At 39.5% G+C, this 8,635-nt stretch overlaps 1 non-coding gene across 1 annotated transcript; it reads right to left on the reverse strand.

The window, feature by feature from the left end:
* Positions 1-2,870: 2,870 nt before the first annotated feature.
* Positions 2,871-2,974, reverse strand: LOC115932210 (U6 spliceosomal RNA). Its single transcript, XR_004068529.2, has one exon. It is a non-coding gene; the product is annotated as a U6 spliceosomal RNA (small nuclear RNA).
* Positions 2,975-8,635: the final 5,661 nt, after the last annotated feature.

The raw sequence follows: 8,635 nt of genomic DNA on the forward strand, positions 1-8,635 counted from the left end.
CTCAATGTAGAGATCTTTTACCTCCCTGGTTAGCTGAATTCCTAGGTATTTTATTCTTTTTGTGGCAATTGTGAATAGGATTGCATTCTTCATTTGGCTCTTGGCTTGGCTATTATTGGTGTATAGGAATGCTAGTAATTTTTGTGCTTTAATTTTGTATCCTGAAACTTTGCTGGAGTTGTTTATAGGCTAACAGAGCTTTTGGGTTGAGACTCTTGGGTTTTCTAGATATAAGATTATGTCGTTTGCAAACAGGAAAAATTTGACTTACTCTCTTCCTGTTTGAATGCCCTTTGTTTTTTTCTCTTGCCTGATTTTCCTGGTCAGGACTTCCAATACTATGTTGAATAGGAGTGGTGAGAGAGGGCATCCTTGTCTTGCACTGGTTTTCAAGAGGAATGCGTCCAGCTTTTACCCATTCAGTATGATGTTGGCTGTGGGTTTGCCATAGATGGCGCTTATTATTTTGAGGTATGTTCCCTTAATACCTAGTTTATTGAGGTAATCATATGTGTTTTGCCTTCAGTTCTGCTTATGTGACGAATCACATGTATTGATTTGCATATCTTGGGCCAAATTTGCATCCCAGGGATAAAGCCTAGTTGATCTTGGTGGATTAGCTTTCTTCTGTGCTGCTAGATTCCATTTGTCAGTATTTTGTTGAGGATTTTTGCATCAATGTTCATCAAGAATATTGACCTGAAGTCTTCTTTTTCTGTTGTGTCTCTGCCAGGTTTTGGTATCAGGGTGATGTTAGCTTCATATGAGATGAAGAGGAGTCCCTCCTCCTCAATTTTTGGAATAGTTTCAGTGGGAATAATACCAGCTCTTCTTTGTACATATGGTAGAATTTGGCTTTGAATCTGTCTGGTCCTGAGCTTTTTTTTTTTGGCTAGTAGGCTATTTATTACTGATTCTATTTTAAAGCTTGTTATTGGTTTGTTCAGGGAATCAATTTCTTCCTGGTTCAGTCTTAGGAGGGTATATGTGTCCAAGAATTTAACCATCTCTTCTAGGTTTTCTAGTTTGTTTGCATAGAGGTGTTTGTAGTACTTTCTGATGGTTATTTTTATTTCTGTGGGGTCAGTGGTAACATCCCCTTTGCCATTTCTAATTGTTTTTATTTGCATCTTCTCTCTCTTCTTATTAGTTTAGCTAATGGCCTATCTTATTAATTTTCCAAAAAAAAAAAACAGCTGCTGGATTTATTCATCTTTTGAATGGTCTTTTGTGTCTTGGTCTCCAGTTCAGCTCTGATTTGTGTTATTTCTTTTCTGCTAGCTTTGGGGTTGCTCTTGCATCTCTAGTTCTTTTAGCTGCGATGTTAAGTTGTGAATTTGAGATCTTTCTAACTTTATGGTGTGGACATTTAATGCTATAAATTTCCCTCTTACCACTACCTTAGCTGTGTCACAGAGGTTCTGGTATGTTGTATCTTTGTTCTCCTTAGTTTCAAAGAACTTCTTGATTTCTGCCTTAATTTCATTATTTACCTCAAAGTTAGTCAGAAGCATGTTGTTTAATTTTCATGTAATTGTGTGGTTTTGATAAAATTTTTTAGTCTTGATTTCTAATTTTATTGCATTATGGTTTGAAAGTGTGTTTGGTATGATTTCAGTTTTTTCCTTTTTGCTAAGGATTCTTTTATGTCTGATTATTTGGTTTATTTTACAGTATGTGTCATGTGGCAATGAGAAGAATGTATATTCTGTTGTTTTGGGATGGAGAATTCTGTAGAGATCTATCAGATCCATTTGGTCTAATGTTGAGTTCAAGTCCTGAGTATCATTGCTAATTTTGTGTCTCTGCCTAATACTGTCAGTGGATTGTTGATGTCTCCACCATTATTGTGTGGGAGTCTAAGTATCTACGTGAGTCTCTAAGAACTTGGTTTATGAATCTGGGTGCTTCTGTTTTGGGTACGTATATATTTAGGATAGTTAGGTCTTCTTGTCGAATTGCACTCTTTACCATTATTGTCATGACCTCTTTTGTCTTTTTTGATCTTTGTGGTTTAAAATCTGTTTTGTCTGAAATTAGGATTGCAAGTCTGGCTTTTATCTGATTTCCATTTGCTTGGAAGATTTTCCTCCATGCCTTTACTCTGAACGTATGGATGTAATTGCATGTGAGATGGGTGTTTTGAAAACAGCATACTGCTGGGTCTTGGTTTTCTATCTACCTTACCACTCTGTGCTTTTTAAGTGGGGGCATTTAGCCCATTTATATTCAAAGTTAATATGGATATGTGTACATTTGATCCTGTCATTCTGTTGTTAGGTGGTTATTACGCTGGCTTGTTTGTGTGGTTGCTTTATAGTGTCACTGGTCTGTTCACTTAAGTGTGTTTTTGTATTGGCTGGTAATGGTCTTTCCTTTCCATATTTAGTGCTCCTTTCAAGATCTCTTGTCAGGCAGGTCTAGTGGTAACAAACTCCCTCACCATTTGCTTATAGGGAAAGGATTTTATTTCTCTTTTGCTAAGAAAGCTTAGTTTAGCTGGATATGTAATTCTTGGTTGAAGATTTTTTTCTTTGAGAACATTATATAGGCTCTCAATCTCTTCTGGCTTGTAAGGTTTCCACTGAGCAGCTTGCTGTTAGCCTGATGAGGTTCCCTTTGTAGGTGACCTGCCCTTTCTCTCTAGCTGCCTTTAACATTCCTTTCTTTTATTTTGACCTTAGAAAATCTGATGATTATGTGTCTTGGGGGTGATCTTCTTCTGTAGAATCTTGCAGAGGTTCTCTGTATTTCCAGAATTTGACTGTTGACTTCTCTAGAGAGGTTAGCGAAGTTTTCATAAATGATAACCTGGAACAGTTTTCAAGTTGTTTGTGCCCTCCCCATCTCTTTCAGGGATGCCAATGATTAAAAATATGGAACACTCCACACATTTGCATATCATCCTTGTGTAGGGACCACACTAATCTCTGTATCATTCCAATTTTAGTACAGATGCTGTTAAAGTGAGCACATAAGCCAAGTTTTGTAATAACAGCAAGGCAGATATCTGTTCCCCAAGGGCAGCTGGCTCCTAAGAAAGAGGAGTGAACAGCTAACCATTCTCAGTAGTACTCCTAACATCACTCATCTAATATTTCTATTTCTGTAGGAAGGAAAAAAGGGTGGGACAATCAGCCAACGTGTTTAAAGGAAATTTCTTGTTATGAAAACAATCCTAAAATTCATATGGAACCAAAAAAGAACCAAAAAGGATCTCACATAGCCAAGGCAAGACTAAGCAAAAAGAACAAACCTAGAGGCATAACATTACTGGACTTCAAACTATACTACAAGGCTATAGTTACAAAAGCGGCATGGTACTGGTATAAAAATAGGCATGTAAGGCGGAGCGCAGTGGCTCATGCCTGTAGTCCCAGCACTTTGGGAGGCCAAGGTGGGCAGATTACCTGAGGTTGGGAGTTTGAGCCCAGCCTGACCAACATGGAGAAACCCTGTCTCTACTAAAAATACAAAATTAACTGGGTGTGGTGGCACATGCCTGTAATCCCAACTACTTGGGAGCCTGAGGCAGGAGAATTGCTTGAACCCGGGAGGTGGAGGTTGTGGTGAGCTGAGATTGCACCATTGCAGTCCAGCTTGGGCAACAAGAGTGAAACTCGGTCACAAAAAAAAAAAAAAAAAAAAAAAAAAAAAAGGAAATGGGCATGTAGACTAATGAAACAGAATACAGAACCTAGAAATAAAGCTAAATATTTACAGCCAACTGATCTTTGACAAAGCAAACAAAAACATAAAGTGGGGAAAGGACATCCTATTCAACAAATGCTGCTGGGATAATTGGCAAGCCACATGTAGAAGAATGAAACTGGATCCTCATCTCTCACGTTACACAAAAATCAACTGATGATGGACCAAAGACCTAAATCTAAGACCTGACACCATAAAAATTCAAGAAGATAACATTTGAAAAACTCTTCTCAACGTTAGCTTAGGCAAATAATTCATGACCAAGAACCCAAACACAAATGCAACAAAAACAAAGATAAATGGATGGGACCTAATTAAACTAAAAACTTCTGTACAGCAAAAGAAATAATCAGCAAAGTAAACAGAAAACACACAGAATGGGAGAAAATTTTTGTAACTTATGCACCCAACGAAGGACTAATATCCAGAATCTACAAGAAACTCAAAAAATAAAGCAAGAAAAAAAACAAAATGGGGGTCCCTTCCAAGATGGCCAAACAGGAACAGCTCCGGTCTGCAGCTGTCAGTATGATCGATGCAGAAGACAGATGATTTCTGCATTTCCAACTGAGGTATTTGGTTAATCTCATTGGGACTGGTCAGAAAGTGGGTGCAGCCCATGGAGAGCCAGCCAAAGCAGGGCGGGGCATCGCCTCACTCAAGAAGTGCAAGGGGTTTGGGGATTTCCCTTTCCTAGCCAAGGGAAGCCATGACAGACTGTACTGGGAAAATCGAGACACTGCCACCTAAACACTGCGCTTTTCCAATGGTCTTAGCAAATGGCACACCAGGAGATTGTATCCCGTGCCTGGCTCAGAGGGTCCCACGCCCATGGAGCCTTGCTCACTCCTAGTCCGAGATCGAACTGGCAACCCTGGCTGGGGGAAGGGTGTCTGTCATTGCTGAGGCTTGAGTAGGTAAACAAAACAGCCAGGAAGCTCGAACTGGGTGGAGCCCACTGCAGCTCAAGAGGCCTGTCTCTCTCTGTAGACTCCACCTCTGGGGGCAGGGCATGGCTGAACAAACAGCAGCAGAAACTTCTACAGACTTAAACATCTCTGTCTGACAGCTCTGAAGAGAGCAGTCGTTCTCCCAGCATGGTGTTTGAGCTCTGAGAATGGAAGACCACCTCCTCAAGTGGGTCCCTGATACCAGTGTAGCCTAACTTGGAGAAACCTCCCAGTAGGGGCTGACTGACACCTCATACAGCCAGGTGCCCCTCTGAGACAAAACTTCCAGAGGAAGGATCGGCAGCAATATTTGCTGTTCTGCAATATTTGCTGTTTTGCACCTCCACTGGTGATACCCAGGCAAACAGGGTCTGGAGTGGACCTCCAGCAAACTCCAACAGACTTGCAGCTGAGGGACCTGACTGATAGAAGGAAAACTAGCAAACAGAAAGGAATAGCATCAACATCAACAAAAAGGACATCCACACCAAAACCCCATCTGTAGGTCACCATCATCAAAAACCAAAGGTAGATAAAACCACAAAGATGGGGAGAAACCAGAGCAGAAAAGCTGAAAATTCTAAAAACCAGAGTGCCCCTTCTAGTCCAAAGGATCGCAGCTCCTTGCCAGCAGGAGAACAAAGCATGACTGAGAATTACTTTGATGAGTTGACAGAAGTAGACTTCAGAAAGTCGGTAATAACAAACTTCTCCGAGCTAAAGGAGGATGTTCGAACCCATCGCAAGCAAGCTAAAAACTTGAAAAAGATTAGACGAATGGCTAACTAAAATAGACAGTGTAGAGAAGACCTTAAATGACCTAATGGAGCTGAAAACCATGGCACGAGAACTACGTGACACATGCAAAAGCATCAGTACCTGATTCAATCAAGTGGAAGAAAGGGTAACAGTGATTGAAGATCAAATTAATGAAATGAAGTCAGAAGAGAAGTTTAGAGAAAAAAGAGTAAAAAGAAATGAACAGAGCCTCCAAGAAATATGGTACTATATGAAAAGACCAAATCTATGTTTGATTGGTGTACCTGAAAGTGACAGGGAGAATGGAACCAAGCTGGAAAACACTCTTCAGGATATTATCCAGGAGAACTTCCCCAATCTAGCAAGGCAGGCCAATATTCAAATTCAGGAAATACAGGGAACACCACAAAGATACTCCTCGAGAAGAGCAACCCCAAGACACATAATTGTCAGATTCACCAAGGTTGAAATGAAGGAAAAAATGCTGAGGGCAGCCAGAGAGAAAGGTCAGGTTACCCACGAAGGGAAGCCCATCAGACTAACAGCAGATCTCTCAGCAGAAACCCTACAATCCAGAAGAGAGTGGGGGCCAATATTCAACATTTTTAAAGAAAAGAATTTTCAACTCAGAATTTAATATCCAACTAAACTAAGCTTCATAAGTGAAGGAGAAATAAAATCCTTTACAGACAAGCAAATGCTGAGAGATTTTGTCACCACCAGGCCTGCCTTACAAGAGCTCCTGAAGGAAGCACTAAACATGAAAAGGAACAACTGGTACCAGCCACTGCAAAAACAGGCCAAATTGTAAAGATCATTGATGCTAGGAAGAAACTGCATCAACTAACGGGCAAAATAGCCAACTGACATCATAATGACAGGATCAAATTCACACATAACAATATTAACCTTAAATGTAAATGGGCTAAATACCCCAATTAAAAGACACAGGCTGGCAAATTGGATAAAGAGTTAAGACCCATCAAGAGTGCTGTATTCAGGAGACCCATCTCATGTGCAGAGACACACATACGCTCAAAATAAAGGGATGGAGGAAGATCTACCAAGCAAATGGAAAGCAAAAACAAACAAACAAACAAACAAACAAAACCAGGGGTTGCAATCCTAGTCTCTTTTAAAACAGACTTTAAACCAAAAAAGATCAAAAGAGACAAGGAAGGCCATTACATAATGGTAAAGGGATCAATTCAACAAGAAGAGCTAACAATCCTAAATATATATGCACCCAATACAAGAGCACCCAGATTCATAAAGCAAGTCCTTAGAGACCTAAAAAGAGACTTAGGCTCCCACACAATAAAAATGGGAGACTTTAACACCCCACTGTCAATAGTAGACAGATCAAAGAGACAGAAGGTTAACAAGGATATCCAGGACTTGAACTTGACTTTGAACCAAGTAGACCTAACTGACATCTACAGAACTCTCCACTCCAAATCAACAGAATATACATTCTTCTCAGCACCACATAGCACTTATTCCAACATTGACCACATAGTTGGAAGTAAAGCACTCCTCAGCAATGTAAAAAAACAGAAATCACAACAAACTGCCTCTCAGACCACACTGCAATCAAATTAGAACTCAGGATTAAGGAACTCACTCAAAACCACACAACTACATGGAAACTGAACAACCTGCTCCTGAATGACTACTGGGTAAATAACGAAATGAAGGCAGAAATAAAGATGTTACTTGAAACCAATGAGAACAAAGACACAATGTATCAGAATCTCTGGGAGAAATTTAAAGCAGTGTGTACAGGGAAATTTATAGCACTAAATGCCCACAAGAGAAAGCAGGAAAGATCTAAAATTGACACCCTAACATCACAATTAAAAAAACTAGAGAAGCAAGAGCAAACACATTCAAAAGCTAGCAGAAGGCAAGAAATAACTAAGATCAGAGCAGAACTGAAGGAGATAGAGACACAAAAAACCCTTCAAAAAATCACTGAATCCAGGAGCTGGTTTTTTTGAAAAGATCAACAAATTGATGGACCTTTAGCAAGACTAATAAAGAAGAAAAGAGAGAAGAATCAAATAGATGCAATAAAAAATGATAAAGGGGATATCACCACTGATCCCACAGAAATACAAACTACCATCAGAGAATACTATAAACACCTTTAAGCAAATAAACTAGAAAATCTAGAAAAAATGGATAAATTCCTGGACACATACACCCTCCCAAGACTAAACCAGGAAGAAGTTGAATCATTGAATAGACCAATAACAGGCTCTGAAATTGAAGCAATAATTAATAGCCTACCAACCAAAAAAAGTCCAGGACCAGACGGATTCACAGCCAAATTCTACCAGAGGTACAAAGAGGAGCTGGTACCATTCCTTCCAAACTTTTCCAATCATAGAAAAAGAGGGAATCCTCCCTAACTCATTTTATGAAGCCGGTATAATCCTGATACCAAAGCCTGGCAGAGACACAACAAAAAAAGAGAATTTTAGACCAATATCCCTGATGAACATCAATGCAAAAATCCTCCATAAAATACTCACAGACTGAATCCAGCAGCACATCAAAAACCTTATCCATCAAGATCAAGTTGGCTTCATCCCTGGGATGCAAGGCTGGTTCAACATATGCAAATCAATAAATGTAATCCATCACATAAACAGAACCAAAGACAAAAACCACATGATTATCTCAATAGATGCAGAAAAGGCCTTCAACAAAATTCAACTGCCATTCATCCTAAAAACTCTCAATAAACTAGGTATTGATGGAACGTATCTCAAAATAATAAGAGCTATTTATGACAAACCCTCAGCCAGTATCATACTGAATGTGCAAAAACTGGAAACATTCCCTTTGAAAACTGGCACAAGACAGAGATGCCCTCTCTCACCACTCCTATTCAACATAGTGTTAGAAGTTCTGGCCAGGGCAATCAGGCAAGAGAAAGCAATAAAGGACATTCAATTAGGAAAAGAGGAAGTCAAATTATTCCTGTTTGCCGATGACATGATCGTATATTTAGAAAACCCCATCGTCTCAGCCCAAAATCTCCTTAAGCTGATAAGCAACTTCAGCAAAGTCTCAGGATACAAAATCAATGTTCAAAAATCACAAGCATTCTTATACATCAATAATAGACAAACAAAGAGCCAATTCACGAGTGAACTCCCATTCACAATTGCTTCAAAGAGAATAAAATACCTAGGAATCCAACTTAC

Source organism: Gorilla gorilla, chromosome 1, assembly GCF_029281585.2.
Source record: "Gorilla gorilla gorilla isolate KB3781 chromosome 1, NHGRI_mGorGor1-v2.1_pri, whole genome shotgun sequence".
Classification (NCBI taxonomy): domain Eukaryota; kingdom Metazoa; phylum Chordata; class Mammalia; order Primates; family Hominidae; genus Gorilla; species Gorilla gorilla.